Below are 20175 nucleotides of genomic sequence, written 5' to 3' on the forward strand. Positions count from 1 at the left end.
AAATCTCCGAACAACAGAACTCACTGGATAACTTGACTACTGCCTTTAACCAGTTGCACAAACAGATGAATACACCGACCACCGCAAGAAAAGAAGTTACACCGCCAGAAGTGACAGTCAAGACTACTGTACCTCTATCTGCTCCAACACGCTTCTCAGCTGAAGTTTGGAAATGTAGAGGATTTATCAATCAATGTTGCATGTACTTTTCTCTGCAACCTAATCATTTTCCTACAGTTTATGCCAAGACCACTTATATCCTGTCTTATCTGGATGGAAGAGTGTTGACTTGGGCCTCTCTGCTGTGGGAGCGCAATGACCCTATCCTGAATGATCTTACCGGGTTCCTTGAACTGTTCAGATCAGTATTTGATGTCCCTGCCCAGTACACGACAGCAGGATCTACGTTGGCTCATCTCAAACAAGGTAATAAACCTTTACCAGACTTCGCCATAGAATTCAAGACGTTGGCGTCAGAATTACATTGGGACCCTAGATGCCTGAAGACCCTCTTCTTTGAAGGCCTGAACTCCCGGCTAAAAGATGAGCTGGCGGCTCAGATGCCTGAGACCTTAGCTGAACTAATGAAGTTGGCAACAAGGATTGATCACTGACTTCGTGACAAGGTCCAAGAGGCCTCTGACAAGGACTCAGAGGCCTATACCCTCAGGTCCAGTTGCTGGTGAAGAAGAACCAATGCAATTAGGCCACAGTCATTTAACTTCTAAAGAGAGAAGAACGCGAAAGAGGTTGGGACTATGCCTATATTGTGGACAAGTTAGTCATGCTGTACAAACATGCCCTATATGTCCGGGAAACTGGCAAACCTGTGGGAGGACTCTTCTTAGGTCTAACTGCACCCTCTTCTCCACTCTCTCTTTCTGTATCTTTAATCTGCAGACCTCTTGAATATCAGACCTTTGTCTTAGTGAATTCTGGGGCAGGGGGAAATTTCATTTTGAAACGTCTAGTGGAACATTTGCGGATCCCCACCACTACCATGATGTCTCCACTCCTTTTGTCTTCTATCCATGGGGAGCCCTTACCGGGTGAAGTAACCCTGCTCATGGAACCAGTGACCTTACGTACCATGCTCTTCATTCAGAGACTATTTCCTTCTTTGTGCTAGAGAAGGCCATGCACCCCTTAGTACCTGGGCTACCGTGGCTGCAGAAACATATGCCACAATTCATAGAAACATAGAAACATAGAAATGACGGCAGAAGAAGACCAAACGGCCCATCTAGTCTGCCCAGCAAGCTACGCACTTTATCCATTTTTTTCCCCTTTTTTTCTCTCCCAGCTGTTACTATTGGCTTCCAGTACCCTCCAGCCCTAATTCCCCTCCACCCCACCACCAATTTAGAGAGCAGTGCCGTATCTGCATCCAAGTGAACGTCCAGCTCAATTAGGGGTAGCAACCGCTGTAACAAGCAGGCCACACCCTTACCGCATACTCTTACCCACCCCTGTTTTTATTTTTTTGTTTTTTTTGGAGATAGCAGAGAGACAGAGAGGTATATAGATGAGACCTTCAGGGACATAGTAGTCCAGTCCCAACTTCAGACTGGCAGCCCTGGTGCTGCCTTGGAGGAAGAAGGTCTCATAATGGGAGAGCACCAACCAGATGTAGCAGGAAAGGATCCTGTAGCAAGGACCTGCTCTCTAGGTGATGCATTGTCCTTTCGCACTGAGGATATCTCCCCAAGGCCTACTGCCCAGGAGGGAAGGGTTAGGTCGGCCGTCATAGTTGGTGATTCGATTATTAGGAATGTAGATAGCTGGGTGGCGGGTGGGCGTGAGGATCGCCTGGTAACATGCCTACCTGGTGCGAAGGTGGCGGACCTCACACGTCACCTAGATAGGATTTTAGACAGTGCTGGGGAGGAGCCGGCTGTCGTGGTACACGTGGGCACCAACGACATAGGAAAATGTGGGAGGGAGGTTCTGGAAGCCAAATTTAGGCTCTTAGGTAGAAAGATTAAATCCAGAACCTCCAGGGTAGCATTCTCTGAAATGCTCCCTGTTCCACGCGCAGGTCACCAGAGGCAGGCAGAGCTCCGGAGTCTCAATGCGTGGATGAGACGATGGTGCAAGGAAGAGGGATTCAGTTTTGTTAGGAACTGGGGAACCTTTTGGGGAAGGGGGAGTCTCTTCCGAAGGGATGGGCTCCACCTTAACCAGGGTGGAACCAGACTGCTGGCGCTAACCTTTAAAAAGGAGATAGAGCAGCTTTTAAACTAGAACAAAGGGGAAAGCCGACAGTCACTCAGCAGCGCATGGTTCGGAGAGATGTATCTTTAAAGGATACTAATGATGCATTAGAATTAGAGCATCCCAACAGTGAGGTTCCAATAATTAGAAAAGTAGTCCAAGTGCCTGTAACTAAAAACTCACCTGAGCTAAAAAATTCTAACTTATCCCTATCAATTAAAAAGCAGAATAAAAATACAATCAAAAAACAAACTTTGAAATGTTTGTATGCTAATGCCAGAAGTCTAAGAAGTAAGATGGGAGAATTAGAATGTATAGCAGTAAATGATGACATAGACTTAATTGGCATCTCAGAGACATGGTGGAAAGAGGATAACCAATGGGACAGTGCTATACCGGGGTACAAATTATATCGCAATGACAGAGAGGAGCAGTCGGGAGGAGGTGTGGCGCTTTATGTCCGGGATGGCATAGAGTCCAACAGGATAAACATCCTGCATGAGACTAAATACAAAATTGAATCTTTATGGGTAGAAATCCCTTGTGTATCAGGGAAGACTACAGTGATAGGGGTATACTACCGTCCACCTGGTCAAGATGGTGAGATGGACAGTGAAATGCTAAGAGAAATTAGGGAAGCTAACCAAATTGGTAGTGCAGTAGTAATGGGAGACTTCAATTACCCCAATATAGACTGGGTAAATGTATCATCGGGTCACGCTAGAGAGATAACGTTCCTGGATGGAATAAATGATAGCTTTATGGAACAATTGGTTCAGGAACCGACGAGAGAGGGAGCAATTTTAGATCTAATTCTCAGTGGAGCACAGGACTTGGTGAGTGAGGTAACGGTGGTGGGGCCACTTGGCAATAGTGATCATAATATGATCAAATTTGATTTAATGACTGGAAAAGGAACAGTGTGCAAATCCAAGGCTCTCGTGCTAAACTTTCAAAAGGGAAACTTTGATAAAATGAGAAAAATTGTTAGAAAAAAACTGAAAGGAGCAGCTACAAAAGTAAAAAATGTCCAAGAGGCGTGGTCATTGTTAAAAAATACCATTCTAGAAGCACAGTCCAGATGTATTCCACACATTAAGAAAGGTGGAAAGAAGGAAAAACGATTACCGGCATGGTTAAAAGGGGAGGTGAAAGAAGCTATTTTAGCCAAAAGATCTTCATTCAAAAATTGGAAGAAGGATCCAACAGAAGAAAATAGGATAAAGCATAAACATTGGCAAGTTAAATGTAAGACATTGATAAGACAGGCTAAGAGAGAATTTGAAAAGAAGTTGGCTGTAGAGGCAAAAACTCACAGTAAAAACTTTTTTAAATATATCCGAAGCAGAAAGCCTGTGAGGGAGTCAGTTGGACCGTTAGATGATCGAGGGGTTAAGGGGCACTTAGAGAAGATAAGGCCATCGCGGAAAGATTAAATGATTTCTTTGCTTCGGTGTTTACTGAAGAGGATGTTGGGGAGGTACCCGTAATGGAGAAGGTTTTCATGGGTAATGATTCAGTTGGACTGAATCAAATCACGGTGAACCTAGAAGATGTGGTAGGCCTGATTGACAAACTGAAGAGTAGTAAATCACCTGGACCGGATGGTATACACCCCAGAGTTCTGAAGGAACTAAAAAATGAAATTTCAGACCTATTAGTAAAAATTTGTAACTTATCATTAAAATCATCCATTGTACCTGAAGACTGGAGGATAGCAAATGTAACCCCAATATTTAAAAAGGGCTCCAGGGGCGATCCGGGAAACTACAGACCGGTTAGCCTGACTTCAGTGCCAGGAAAAATAGTGGAAAGTGTTCTAAACATCAAAATCACAGAACATATAGAAAGGCATGGTTTAATGGAACAAAGTCAGCATGGCTTTACCCAGGGCAAGTCTTGCCTCACAAATCTGCTTCACTTTTTTGAAGGAGTTAATAAACATGTGGATAAAGGTGAACCGGTAGATATAGTATACTTGGATTTTCAGAAGGCGTTTGACAAAGTTCCTCATGAGAGGCTTCTAGGAAAAGTAAAAAGTCATGGGATAGGTGGCGATGTCCTTTCGTGGATTGCAAACTGGCTAAAAGACAGGAAACAGAGAGTAGGATTAAATGGGCAATTTTCTCAGTGGAAGGGAGTGGACAGTGGAGTGCCTCAGGGATCTGTATTGGGACCCTTACTGTTCAATATATTTATAAATGATCTGGAAAGAAATACGACGAGTGAGATAATCAAATTTGCAGATGACACAAAATTGTGCAGAGTAGTTAAATCACAAGCAGATTGTGATAAATTTCAGGAAGACCTTGTGAGACTGGAAAATTGGGCATCCAAATGGCAGATGAAATTTAATGCGGATAAGTGCAAGGTGATGCATATAGGGAAAAATAACCCATGCTATAATTACACGATGTTGGGTTCCATATTAGGTGCTACAACCCAAGAAAGAGATCTAGGTGTCATAGTGGATAACACATTGAAATCGTCGGTTCAGTGTGCTGCGGCAGTCAAAAAAGCAAACAGAATGTTGGGAATTATTAGAAAAGGAATGATGAATAAAACGGAAAATGTCATAATGCCTCTGTATCGCTCCATGGTGAGACCGCACCTTGAATACTGTGTACAATTCTGGTCGCCGCATCTCAAAAAAGATATAATTGCGATGGAGAAGGTACAGAGAAGGGCTACCAAAATGATAAGGGGAATGGAACAACTCCCCTATGAGGAAAGACTAAAGAGGTTAGGACTTTTCAGCTTGGAGAAGAGACGACGGAGGGGGGATATGATAGAGGTGTTTAAAATCATGAGAGGTCTAGAACGGGTAGATGTGAATCGGTTATTTACTCTTTCGGATAGTAGAAAGACTAGGGGACACTCCATGAAGTTAGCATGGGGCACATTTAAAACTAATCGGAGAAAGTTCTTTTTTACTCAACGCACAATTAAACTCTGGAATTTGTTGCCAGAGAATGTGGTTCGTGCAGTTAGTATAGCTGTGTTTAAAAAAGGATTGGATAAGTTCTTGGAGGAGAAGTCCATTACCTGCTATTAAGTTCACTTAGAGAATAGCCACTGCCATTAGCAATGGTTACATGGAATAGACTTAGTGTTTGGGTAATTGCCAGGTTCTTATGGCCTGGATTGGCCACTGTTGTAAACAGGATGCTGGGCTTGATGGACCCTTGGTCTGACCCAGTATGGCATTTTCTTATGTTCTTATAGCAGCCCTCCAGCCTTCCGCTCCGTGAAGGTGGAACACCAACTACTGGCCACTGGCATCCCGCTCCGTGAATGCCTCTGTGGCTACTGCCGCTCCGTGCAGTGTTTGAATGCCTCTGTGGCTACTGCTGCTCCGTGCAGTGTTTGAATGCCTCCTCTTTATTCACGCCCTCTAGACTTGATGGATCCACAGTGTTTATCCCACGCCCCTTTGTCTTAGTGAATTCTGGGGCAGGGGCTCCCTGTAGTCTATCAAATAGCTCCGAGATGTGTGGTAAGGGATAGCGATCCTTTTCAGTGATCTCGTTTAGACCTCTGTAGTCAATACATGGACGTAATGTTCCGTCCTTCTTCCCCACGAAGAAGAAGGATGCACCAGCAGACTTGGAGGGTCTTATGAAGCCTTTTTGAAGATTCTCCTGGATGTACTTTGACATCACTTTATTTTCAACTACGGAGAGAGGGTAAACCCTTCCTTTGGGTGGTTCTATGTGGCTTCAAATTGATGGCGCAGTCGTATGATCTGTGTGGAGGCAAATCATCAGCAGCTTCTTTGGAAAATACATCTTGAAAATATGCATATTGAGGAGGCAACCCAGGCAGTAATGGGGTAGTTGGCATGCAGTGTATTGGAGAAACATCCATCAGGCACTTGCCTTGGCAATCTGGACCCCAACTTGAAAGCTCCACCCAAAGGAAGGGTTTACCTTCTCTCCGTAGTTGAAAATAAAGTGATGTCAAAGTACATCCAGGAGAATCTTTAAAAAGGCTACATAAAGCTGGTCATACTCTTGACCTTATCTTCACTAACACCAACCTTTCTCCTCTCTCATCCCCTCTATGCCTCCCGGTTCCTTGGTCAGACCATTTCATGATCACCTCTACCCTCAGATCCCTGACAAGTCCTTCCGCACCCCCTCAGCCCACCACTCTTCACTACAGAAAACCCTGCCCATCTGAAGACCTCGGCAACTCTCTGATCAAAGAACTCCCTAACCTCGATCTATCAGAACCCAATGCCGCTATTCTCTCCTGGCAATGCATCACAGAAACCATAGCCAACAACTTATGCCCATTGGTGACAAAAAATATAAATCCTTCTCAAAAAAACAAGCAGCCATGGTTCTCAAAGGAGCTCCGAGCACAAAAGCAAAACCTAAGACGGAAAGAGAAGGAATGGAGGAAGAACCCCAACCCTCACTCTCTAGCCACATACAAAGCCGCTCTCCACCAATACAGAACGGCAACACTACGAACAAAATGAGACTTCTATGCCCACCGTATCCATGATATGATCTTCGATGCAAAGGCTCTCTTCACATACGTATCAGAACTCACCAAAACTGCTTCTCCAACAATCCCTGACGACCTAGCCCAATCAAAAGCAAATGACCTGGCCCAATTCTTCCAGAATAAAATCTCCAAAACCTTGGCTAGACTACCCTCCAGCCCTAACATGCTGCCTCCAGATCCCCACCACCCCCCAAACCCATACGTTGGTTTGGAAACCTTTGATCCCACTTACACTATAGAGGTGGAAAACCTGATAAAAGGAATGAAACCCTCCACTCATCCTCTTGACCAAATTCCATCCAAATTCCTGATTCTCATACCCGAATTTTTCTCAAAACATCTAGCAGACATTATCAACTGCTCCTTCTCACAGGGAATATTCCCGGACGCTCTCAAACTGGCCACCCTTAAACCTATACTAAAAAAACCAAACCTGGACCCGGATGACCCCAACAACTACCGCCCTATTTCAAATCTGCCGTTTGTAGCCAAGATCATGGAGAACATCGTAAATAATCAACTCTCAAATTACCTGGAAGAACACAATATTCTTCACCCATCTCAATACGGATTCCGGAAAGAACACAGCACTGAAACCCTCCTCATTTCTCTGCTAGATCAGATATACTCCGGCATTGACAAAGGACAGTCATTCCTCCTAGCTCTTCTCGATATCTCGGCGGCTTTCGACACCGTAAACCATACTACCCTTCTAAACCGACTATCAGATATAGGAATTGCAGGATCCGCCCTCAGATGGTTCGACTCATTCCTTAACAATAGAGGCTACAAAGTCAAAATCAATAACAAGGAATCCCCTCGCACCAACGCCCCATTTGGAGTCCTTCAGGGCTCCTCCTTATCGCCCACTCTTTTCAATATTTACCTACTCCCTCTCTGTCATTTACTCTCAAACCTAAAACTGAAGTTCTACATTTATGCAGACGACATCCAAATTTTAATCCCCATAGCTAATTCACTGGATTCAGCACTCAAACTATGGGACTCTCACTTACAAACAATCAACCACCACCTCTCAAGCCTCAATCTGGTGCTTAACACTACCAAGACAGAGCTCCTGCTCATCACTCCAGAAGACAGTCCCCTCCATTATCAGCAGCATGCTAACACACAAATTTCCCACGTCAGAGACCTTGGAGTCATAATAGATTGTCACCTGAGCCTAAAGCAATTCATAAACCACACTACAAAGGAATGCTTCTATAAGTTACACATTCTCAAAAACCTCAAGCCGCTTCTTTTCCATCATGACTTCAGATTTGTCCTCCAAGCCATTCTGTTTTCCAAGGTCGATTACTGCAACTCCATCCTGCAAGGTCTTCCTGCTACGACAATAAAACCCCTCCAGTTGCTTCAAAATGCGGTGGCAAGAATCCTGACAAATACTAATCGGAGAGAGCACATCACTCCCGTATTACAAGATCTTCACTGGCTCCCAGTAAACTATAGGATTCTCCATAAAACGCTTACAATTATTCATAAAAGCATCCACCATCAGACCCCTCTTGACTTGCTTCACCCTCTCAAATTTCACTCTGCGGCCAGACCCTTAAGGGAAGCCTACAAGGGATCCCTACATGTCCCTCCAATCAAAGTGGTACACCACGCTAACATCAGAGACCGTGCATTCTCAACAACAGGTCCCTCCTTCTGGAACGCCATGCCCCCGGACCTCAGGCAGGAAACATGTCTACTAACATTTAAAAAGAAACTTAAGACATGGCTTTTTGGCCGAGCCTTCCCTATTCCTAGCCCTACAACTTAACTCAGAATTATTCTCATCGACTCTGTAAATGAACTTATTCTAAAGCATACAAATATGTCGCAACGAGGCTAGATCCTCCGCCCCCCCCCCCCACATCTTCATTTGCATATAGTAATTTATCTTTATTCTCCCCTCTTTATTTCTTTTCCCCAGTTCACGTGCCCTGTGTTACAATGTAACTTTATGCTTCCTCAACTTCTTCAAAGTTGTCTCTTGTTGTTTCTGTTAATTGCTTAGTTCGATGTAAACCGAGCCGATTTAATCTGTATCAAGAAACTCGGTATATAAAAGCCTTAAATAAATAAATAAAATAAATAAGACCCTCCAAGTCTGCTGGTGCATCCTTCTTCTTCGTGGGGAAGAAGGACGGAACATTACGTCCATGTATTGACTACAGAGGTCTAAACGAGATCACTGAAAAGGATCGCTATCCCTTACCACACATCTCGGAGCTATTTGATAGACTACAGGGAGCCAAGATATTCTCCAAGCTTGATCTCAAAGGAGCCTATTATCTACTTTGCATCCGTTCTGGCGATGGGCACTTTGAATACCTGGTGATGCCTCCAGTCTAAGCTACTCTGCCGCTTCCGTGCTGCCACTGGAAGCTCTCTCTACCCTTCGGGGTATTTCATCTAACCTGGGTACCCGATCCTCGGGTGCTCTTTGCTTTCTTCAGGTGCCTATCTGGGATACTAGGTACTCGCTCCTCGAGGGCCTGTGCTCCCTGCCTTGGTGCCTGCAATCCAACTACTTCTGCCTGCTGGGATCTACATCTATACTAGGGATGTGAATCGTTTTTTCAACGATTAAAATTATCGTCCGATAATGTTTATATCGTCTTAAATCGTTATAGAACACGATACAATAGAAATTCTAACGATTTATCGTTAAAAATCGTTAAATCGTGTTAGTGCGCACTAACTCGAGTTAGTGCGCACTAACTGAAAATGATACAAATAAACACTTTCCAGGTCACTGAAGGTCAGTTAGGAATGAATATGTGTTCCTATTGGCTGGCTGCCCTCTTATCTATTGATGTTACCACTGAGGTGATGGTTGGGGGGATGGGAAATGGAACTGGAAACTAACGAACACCAACAGAAAATGAAACAAAGTGTTCACACTTCCCAGGTCAGTAAAGGTCACTTAGGAATGAATATGTATGTATGTATTCCTATTGGCTGGCTGTGCTCTTATCTATTGATGTTACCAATATGGTTGGGGGGATGTGAAATGGAAACAGTTGGAAGCTTGACAAAAAAAGTAATGTAATGATCAGCACTCACCTGACTAGAACTTGTTTGTTTATTATTTTTGTTAGCAGGCACCTGAAATGCTAGTGCATGTTGAATTTGCCAATCACTGTGCATTTTAGAAAGGTGGTCCTGGCTGGAACTGTACACAGTTCAAATATATGTAATTGATTGTTGGTAAGTGTATTTTTTAAGTAGCCACACTGGCACCAGTATGTTTACTTTTCCTCCTACTTAACTCACTAGCTCAGCTTTGTAAGAAGGGCTTCTCTGCTTGTGTGTTGTTTTTGTTTGGTGTGAGGAGAGCAGAAACATCAGATCTTTATTCAATCTACTACAGTCATCTCTTACAGTGCCCTATCCCTATTAATACCAGGAGTGTTGTGATCTTCCTGCACACAGTGCCCTAACCCTGATACCAGTCTGAGACAGCTCCCTCCCTGCATTACTAGTGAGAGGCTGGCTTCGCAGACAGGGGGGAGCTGCCTGACCCTCACTCCTGACTTCCCCCATGTCCCAGCTAGTGAATGGTGTGTGGGTGAGGGGGGGGGGGGGAGGATGGTGAAGTCTGAGACAGCTCCCTCCCTGCATTACTAGTGAGAGGCTGGCTTCACAGACAGGGGGGAGCTGCCTGACCCTCACTCCTGACTTCCCCCATGTCCCAGCTAGTGAATAGTGTGTGGGTGAGGGGGGGGGGGAGGATGGTGAAGTCTGAGACAGCTCCCTCCCTGCATTACTAGTGAGAGGCTGGCTTCACAGACAGGGGGGAGCTGCCTGACCCTCACTCCTGACTTCCCCCATGTCCCAGCTAGTGAATGGTGTGTGGGTGAGGGGGGGGGGAGGATGGTGAAGTCTGAGACAGCTCCCTCCCTGCATTACTAGTGAGAGGCTGGCTTCACAGACAGGGGGGAGCTGCCTGACCCTCACTCCTGACTTCCCCCATGTCCCAGCTAGTGAATGGTGTGTGGGTGAGGGGGGGGGGGAGGATGGTGAAGTCTGAGACAGCTCCCTCCCTGCATTACTAGTGAGAGGCTGGCTTCACAGACAGGGGGGAGCTGCCTGACCCTCACTCCTGACTTCCCCCATGTCCCAGCTAGTGAATGGTGTGTGGGTGAGGGGGGGGGGGAGGATGGTGAAGTCTGAGACAGCTCCCTCCCTGCATTACTAGTGAGAGGCTGGCTTCACAGACAGGGGGGAGCTGCCTGTCCCTCACTCCTGACTTCCCCCATGTCCCAGCTAGTGAATGGTGTGTGGGTGAGGGGGGTGGATGGTGAAGTCTGAGACAGCTCCCTCCCTGCATTACTAGTGAGAGGCTGGCTTCACAGACAGGGGGGAGCTGCCTGACCCTCACTCCTGACTTCCCCCATGTCCCAGCTAGTGAATGGTGTGTGGGTAAGGGGGGGGGGGAGGATGGTGAAGTCTGAGACAGCTCCCTCCCTGCATTACTAGTGAGAGGCTGGCTTCACAGACAGGGGGGAGCTGCCTGACCCTCACTCCTCCGGGGTATTGTGATCTTCCTGCACACAGTGCCCTATCCCTGATACCAGGGGTGTTGTGATCTTCCTGCATGCAGTGCCCTATCCCTATTAATACCAGGAGTGTTGTGATCTTCCTGCATGCAGTGCCCTATCCCTATTAATACCAGGAGTGTTGTGATCTTCCTGCATGCAGTGCCCTATCCCTGATACCGGGATGTGTGCAAGAAGATCACAACACCCCCGGTATCAGGAATAGGGCACTGTGTGCAGGAAGATCACAACACCCCCAGTATCAGGAATAGGGCACTGTGTGCAGGAAGATCACAACACCCCTGGTATTAGGGATAGGGCACTGTGTGCAGGAAGATCACAACACTCCTGGTATTAATAGGGATAGGGCACTGTGTGCAGGAAGATCACAATACCCCTGGTATCAGGGTTAGGGCACAAGTTCTAGTCACATTGACTGATCACATTACTTGTTTTGTCAAGCTACCAACTGTTTCCATTTCCCATCCCCCATATACTGTCAGTAGGAAACTTGGTAACATGAATAAATAAGAGGGCAGCCAATAGGAATACATATTCATTCCTAAACTGACCTTAACTGACCTGAAAAGTGTCAAATTGTATCATTTTCAGTTAGTGCGCACTAACTCCCAGTTAGTGCGCACTAATCGGAAAAAACGATTTTTAACGATTTTTTAACTAAAAAATCGTGCCTAAGACGATTTTCTTGCCCTGCCACACGATTTCTATCGTTAAGACGATATGGAAAACGATTCACATCCCTAATCTATACAGCTACCAACTTAGTGAGTAATCTAACCTTTATCAGTCTGTCTCATCTACAGCCCTGCACTGGGAACCTGCAACCGGAGCTCCCTATACTATCATGTGCTGTTAATATCTACCATAGTGAGATGGACCTCCTCTGCCAAGGGTCCCTGGACTACTGGATCTCCTCACTACTGCAACCTCTGGTGGTATCATCCAGCTGTATAATAAAAGACAAATCTCTGTGTTTGTGTGTCTCGAGTCTAGCCTAGTACTGCGATTCCTCACGGGGCTCCTCCTCGTGGGCGTGGCCATCACCACAGTACCCAAGAATCCACTCCAACACCTCAAACCCATAACAGAACTAGATCCTTAAGGATGAAATTACCTCCTGCTCTGGAATTCACAAGAGCAAGAACTGAAAAAGACCAGGAATCCCAAATCAGGGTGACCGGTACAGACAGTTGAGGGGCCGGAGACGTTGCGCCCATGTTCAGGACGCCTACTGAATTTAGGCTTGGAAGTTTCCTGGACGGACAGGGCAAGCCTGTAGATGGTGGCCAGGTGCTTCGCAATACAGACACAGACTGATTTGCCTCCGCCAGAGGCGCTCTTCCAGGGTCAGCCACCCATGGCCCAATTGCATGGGCTCTTCCATCTTGGCCACAGTAGAGACCCTACCTGAGGCAGGGCTGGTGGTCGGTGGCGAACGGGAATGAATCCAAGAGGGCTTCTTGGGCATCCAACTGTCCCGGTGACGCTCTTGGAGATGATGGTCCATCCATAAGGTCTCAGGCATCAAGTCTATAAGGTCCTCGAGCGAGGAAGGGAGCTCCCTTGCAGCCAGCTCATCCTTCAGCTGCGAGGAAAGCCCATCCAGGTAGATAGCTCATAGGCAGTCTTCCTGCCAGGCGAGCTCAGAAGCTAAAGTCCGAAACTGAATGGTATAGTCAAAGAGACTTCTTTGACCTTGACAAAGGTGCAACAAGTTGGTGCTTGCCACAGCATGCCACCCAGGATCATCAAAGGTCCATTGAAACACAGCCACGAACTGAGACAGCTCCCTTAGGAGAGAGTCCGACTGTTACCATAAGGGTGAAGCCCAAGCCAGCGCCTTTCCCTCCAGACGTGACAGAATAAAGATGACCTTGGTTACTTCGTCCTGGAAGATGGAAGGCTGCAGAGCGAATTGCATATAGCATTGGTTGATAAAGCCTCTGCAGAGCTTGGAGTCACTGTTGAAGCGTGGGGGCACTGATAGGGCTAGGAGGGCTCGAGGCATTGATGATGATGGCTGTGGATAAGGAGGAGCCAGTATAGGAACTGGGTTACTGGTGAGGGCATCCAGCCGGGCATGAAGACGATCAATGGAGGAGGAGGCCAGTGCCTCAAGAAACTGCTGCTGTTCTTGTGCCTTGAATGCCAAGCCAGGAATGGCCTGGAGGGCACACAACTATACTGAGTCCATGGCCTTTGCAACCTGTTGCACCAGAGGTGGATCCTTGGGCCGAGGTGGGGTTGACGCAACCTGTAGGTAGGGACCTACGGGTCCCCACCGTCGGCAGGCGGAGGGGGCTGATAAACAGAGGCCAGCTGGAGCTTCACCACTACCAGCCCTCGTTCCCTGCTGGTTGAGCCTTTGGGTGCTGGGGCCAGCTGGACTTAGGTGGGCCTCTGTGTGAAGTTGATGTGGAGATCGGTTCAGCCCAGAGACAGCAGGTGAAAGATGATACAGGCGAGGTAGGGTCCTGGAAACTCGGGCACCAATGGAACGAAGGCAGGCAGGGAGCACCCGAGCAAGAGCAGGCCAAAGCCTGAATGAACCAAGTCCAGGAAGTAAGCTTGAGAGGTGCCGAGGTACAGGTTTGAGTCAGGGCTGGCGGCAATCCAGAGGCAGTGGCAAGCAAGGCGGAGGTCTGAACATGAAGATAGTGTTATAGTTTTGTGGTGGAGTGGATTCTTGGGTACTGCGGTGATGGTCATGCCCACCGAGAGGAGCCCTATGAGGAGCCGCAGTACTAGGCTAGACTCTATACACGTAAACACAGAGAATTTGTATTTATTATACAGCTCGGTGGTACTGCCCAGGAGGGGCAGTAGTGAGGTAACTTAGTAGAAGCAGTCCAAGGGTCCTCAGCAGAGGAGACCAGTCCCACACTCGAGTAGATGGTAGGCAGCGCTGGGTGTTAGAGGAAGTCCCGGATGCAGTCTCTGAGTGCTGAAGCTGGAGGTGAGACAGACTAATAAGCAGGCCGATACAGTAAAGCGTGGCCACTAACCCGCGGCTACTAACCCGCTTCTAACTCACAATTTGGCCACGTAAGTCCAACCCGTGATTCACTATCCCTTTTAACTCATCCTTACCGCTTCTTTAAATCAACCGGTAACCCTTTCCGCCCGCAGCATGTATATGAGATGTAAACGCTCCGATTAGCTATTCCCTCCTATACAGTAATGTGCGCCCCGACTATCACCTTTTTAACCTGCAGTTTTGCCGCATGTTTAACCTGCTAACTTACCGCCTACCCTTACCCCTGCGTTAGTGTGGAGCGTCAGGTCAGAGAGACGAAATTTCTTGGGCAAACGACCCCCTCACCCCCCGGGACCCTTACCCTGACGTTAGTGTGGTGTGACAGCAATAGGCAGGCTCCGGTCAAAATCCCCCCTCCCGAAGCAAGGCGCAGGGCAAAAATCGGCTCGACATGTCATTAAAACAAAAGTAAATAAAGTGTAATAAAAGTAAACTTACTGCATGTGAATTTTCTTTGAACAGTCCTCTCTCCCCTCCTCCCGAGGCGTGCACTGTGGCTCCCCTGCCTTCCGGCGGCAGCCGGCAGCGAAAGCGGCTTCCAGCAGCCCCCGCCGGCGAAGGTGGATGAATGAATGCACGCCCATATGCGCCGGCGGGCGTGCATTCATCCAGGCGGGAGCCGGCGGACGTGCATTCATTTACTCACCTTCGCCGGCGGGCATACATTCATTTACTCACCTTCGCCGGCGGGCGTGCATTCATCCAGGCGGAGGGAGCCGGCGGGCATGCATTCATCCAGGCAGAGGGAGCCGGTGGGTGTGCATTCATCCAGGCGGAGGGAGCCGGCGGGCGTGCATTCATCCAGGCGGAGGGAACCGGCGGCGAAAGCGGCTTCCAGCAGCCCCCGCTGGAGGTGAATGAATGCACGCCTGTGTACGCCTGTGCGTGCAATTTGGGCACTCAAGGCGTGACGTCACGACGTTTGACGTCACGGCGTGTGATGTCAGCGTTCACTGCCTTGAGCGCCCAAATTGCACGTACAGGCGTACACAGGCGCACATTCAGTCACCTTCGCCGGCAGGGGCAGGGAAGCCAAAGCAGCTTCCAGCAGCCCCCGCCGGCAAAGGTGAATGAATGCAATTTGGGCACTCAAGGCAGTGCATTAGCGAACGCCGACGTCACATGCCGTGACGCCAAACGTCGTGATGTCACGCCTTGAGCGCCCAAATTGCACGCACAGGCGTACATTCATTCACCTTCGCCAGCGGGGGTTGCTGGAAGCCGCTTTCGCCGCTGGCTGCCCCCGGAAGGCAGGGGAGCCGCGGTGCGTGCCACGGGAGGAGGAGAGAGAGAACTGTTCAAAGAAAATTCACATGCAGTAAGTTTACTTTTATTACACTTTATTCACTTTTGTTTTAATTTTCACCCTGCACCTTGCTTCGGGAGGGGGGGAGAGAGGACTCGCAATCCCCGATGCCTGAGCGTAGGAGAACCATCCACTTCCTGGTACCTGTCATTTCATGTCATTTGAAATGACAGGTACCAGCACACCCAGGATATTGTATAGGCGCTGTATAGTGCTCTATACAGTAAAATGGATTGCGCGGGCCTAACACTTCACGGACGCTTCTTGGACGCGGCTTGCATTTGCATGCTATTTAAATACAGTATCGTGCGGTAGGTGATCCGAACTGTGCATGCGGCAAACGCGGGTGCGCCCGGCACTAACGCACCTCTTCCTACCGCTCCTTACTGTATCGGCCTGAAGGTTAGTTATTCACTGAAGTAGATAGATGTATTGATGAAGATCCTGGCAGGCAGAAGTCAGTAGTAAGGCATCAGAGTAGGAATAGCAGGTCCTCGAGGAGCGAGTACCCGATATCCCAGATAGGTACCTGTAAGAGAGCATAAGGGCCCCTGAGGAGCGGGTACCCAGGTTAGAGATGAATTACCCCGAAGGACAGAGAGAAGACTTCCTGCGGCAGTAAGGAAGTGGCAGAGCAGCTTAGACCGGAGGCATTCCAATCCAATCCAATCCTTGCTAACTCAGTTTGTTAGCAAACGAAGGGCAGGCTAAATACCCGGATGTCGTGACGTCACTCAGAGGTTCCCGTCACCCTGAGGTTCCCGCCATGACGTGGATAAAGACATGGGTGGCGTGCGCGCATGCACCTTAGGAGGCCCTCAGGAAATCCATGGCGAACACCGTCGCCGTTGCCGTTCCGGGGACGCCGGAGAGAACGGCATGAAGATGTGGCAGCAGCCATCTTCTCAAGGCTTGAGGAGAGAGAAGGAAGAAAGGTGAGGCACAGAGGTCGAAGCCATCTGAGACCGACGGATGCAACAGTACCCCCCTTCAAAGGGCCCCCTCCAGACTCCCTACCTGGTCCTGGTTTTCAAGGATGTGATTGATGAAATTGACGAAGCATCTCTTTGTCCATGATATTAGCCAATGGTTCCCAAGAGTTTTCTTCTGGTCCGTAACCCTCCCATGACAGGAGGTATTCCCAAACTCTGCCTCTCTTTCTTACATCAAGGATGGCATCATCTTGTACTCAATGTCTTCTTCTGCATCAACAGGAGTAGGTTCTGGTGTTTTGGTGGAAAACTCACTAAGAACAAGCGGTTTCAGCAGCGAAACATGGAATGCATTATGAATCTTCATAGCTAGTGGAAGCTTCAGACTATAAGTGAGTGAGCCCAGTCGTCGGAGAATAGGAACGGGTCCGACAAAGCGTGGAGCAAATCAAGCAGATGGAAGCTTGAGTCTTAGATGTTTTGTAGACAGCCATACTTTATCTCCAGGCTGAAATTCAGGAGCCTTGCTTTGGTGAGCATCATAGCTTTCTTTGCTCTTTGTCCTGCTTTTTGGAGCATCTCTTTAGTCTCTTTCCAGAACTGCTGTATATCTTTGGCAGTAGATTGAGCTGCCGGGGACGACACAGAAAGTGGAAGTGGTAGATGGTAATGGTTGTCGTCCATAGACCACTTCAAAAGGTGTAGATCCAATAGATGATGCTGGATGTGAATTGATGGAGAATTCATCCCTGGGCAACAGTTCAGCCCAGTCATTCTGTTGTGAATCGACATAAGCGCGGAGGAACTATTTGAGAGTTCTATTCATTCTCTCCGTTTGGCCATTCGACTGAGGATGATATGCAGAGGTGAAGTCAGGTGTGATGTCGAACGTCTTACACAAGGCTTTCCAGAACTTAGCTGTAAATTGAGCTACTCTGTCAGAAACAATGTGTTTAGGCATGCCGTGGAGGCGAAAGATGTGACTGATGAATAGTTTAGCAAGCTCCATGGCTGATGGCAAGCCAGGGAGAGCAGCTTGTAAACTAAAACAAAGGAGAATGCCAACAGTCGCTCAGAAGCGCATGGTTCGGAGGAAGGTATCTTCAAAGGATACTAATGATGCATTAGAATTAGGGCATCCCGTCAGTGAGGTTCCAATAATAAGAAAAGTAGTCAAAGTGCCTGTAACTAAAAACTCTCCTGAGCTAAAAGATTCCAATTGATCCCTATCAATTAAAAAGCAGAATGAAAATACAAACGAAAAACACACTTTGAAATGTTTGTATGCTAATGCCAGAAGTCTAAGAAGTAATATGGGAGAATTAGAATGTATAGCAGTGAATGATGACATAGACTTAATTGGCATCTCAGAGACATGGAGGAAGGAGGATAGCCAATGGGACAGTGCTACACCGAGGTACAAATTATATCACAATGACAGAGAGGAACACCCGGGAGGCGGTGTAGCGCTTTATGTCCGGGATGGCATACAGTCCAACAGGATAACATCCTGCATGAGACTAAATGCACAATCGAATCTTTATGGGTAGAAATCCCCTGTGTGTTGGGGAAGACTATAGTGATAGGAGTATACTACCGTCCACCTGGTCAAGATAGTGAGACAGACAGTGAAATGCTAAGAGAAATTAGGGAAGCTAACCAAATTGGAGGTATGGTAATATGGGAGATTTCAGTTACCCAACTTAAACAGCAGTTCACCACAACAATCAAAATAAAAAACAAACTATGTGGAACCCAACAAATTTTTTAATTATAGCCTAAGAAGGTGTCAGCAAGCCTGACGTTGTGTGACTTCTAAATAAAAGACACCAGCCAGTCTTCTAATCATTCACCTTCATCATCTTTTAATACTTCAAAAAATATTTTTATGATTTTTTCAATTTTTCCTAAAATAGTCCTCCATCCATAGAGATTATCACAAACCAGACTCTTGAAAATAGTTGTTTACATAGCCAAACACAGCCAGTGTTTCGCTTAATAGCTTCCTCAGGGGCATACGAAGAATATTTAAACAAGAGTCTTTAACCTGTAAATAACAACATTGTTCTTAGAAATGTAACATCAAAAAGAAGATGAAAAAATACTTATCTTAAATTGGTAAGGCTACCCTTTAAACGGGACATAACGTCTCGACCATCTCATCAGGGTAACAAAGGAGGAACTGAATCAAGTTCAGTATTCAAGCCCGCTGGTGCAACAATATTTAGTCTGTAGATCCAACGTTGTTCTGACTGCAGTAGTAATCGTTCCCGATCTCTGCCGCGCCAATGTGGTGGTACATAGTCAATTGCACAAAATTGCAAATCGCTGAAACAATGTCCATATTCAGTACAATGATTAACTAAAGGTTCATCAACCCTAGCATTCTTTATGTTGGTTGCAATTTTGTGCAATTGACTATGTACCACCACATTGGCGTGGTGGAGATCGGGAACGATTACTACTGTAGTCAGAACAAGGTTGGATCTACAGACTAAATATTGTTGCACCAGCAGGCTTGAATACTGAACTTGATTTACATATCTTTTTGGGATAAATTCATTCTGATATCTTTTATGTTTGACATATCAATATAGGAAACGCGTCATTGGATGCTTTACATATTTGGTGACGTCATGCAGGAGTTGAGGATTTAAAGAGACGCGAGCCTCAGCTTCAGTTCCTCCTTTGTTTCCCTGATGAGATGGTCGAGACTTTACATCCCGTTTAAAGGGTAGCTTTACCAATTTAAGATAAGTACTTTTTCATCTTCTTTTTGATGTTACATTTCTAAGAACAATGTTGTTATTTACAGGTTAAAGACTCTTGTTTAAATATTCTTCGTATGCCCCTGAGGAAGCTATTAAGCGAAACACTGGCTATGTTGGGCTATGTAAACAACTATTTCAAGAGTCTGGTTTGTGATAATCTCTATGCATGGAGGACTATTTTAAGAAAAATTGAAAAAATGTCATAAAAATATTTTTTGAAGTATTATAAGTTGATGAAGGTGAATGATTAGAAGACCGGTAGGTGTCTTTTATTTAGAAGTTACACAACGTCAGGCTTGCTGACACCTTCTTAGGCTATAATTTAAAAATTTGTTGGGTTCCACATCATTTGTTTAAGATTTCAGTTACCCCAATATTGACTGGGTAAATGTATCATCGGGACATACTAGAGAGATAAACTTCCTGGATGGAATAAATGACAGATTTATGGAGCAATTGGTTCAGGAACTGATGAGAGAGGGAGCAATTTTAGATCTAATTCTCAGTGGAGCACAGGATTTGGTGAGAGAGATAACGGTGGTAGGGCCACTTGGCAATAGTGATCATAATATGATCAAATTTGAATTAATGACTGAAAGGGGGACAGTAAGCAAATCCACAGCTCTCGTGCTAAACTTTCAAAAGGGAAACTTTGATAAAATGAGAAAAATAGAAATAAACTGAAAGGAGCAGCTACAAAGGTAAAAAGTGTGTAAGAGGCGTGGTCATTGTTAAAAATAACATCCTAGAAGCACAGTCCAGATGTATTCCACACATTAAGAAGAAGGCAAAACGATTATCGGCATGGTTAAAAGGTGAGGTGAAAGAA

This window comes from Rhinatrema bivittatum, chromosome 5 (assembly GCF_901001135.1).
Source record: "Rhinatrema bivittatum chromosome 5, aRhiBiv1.1, whole genome shotgun sequence".
NCBI classification, from domain to species: Eukaryota; Metazoa; Chordata; class Amphibia; order Gymnophiona; family Rhinatrematidae; genus Rhinatrema; species Rhinatrema bivittatum.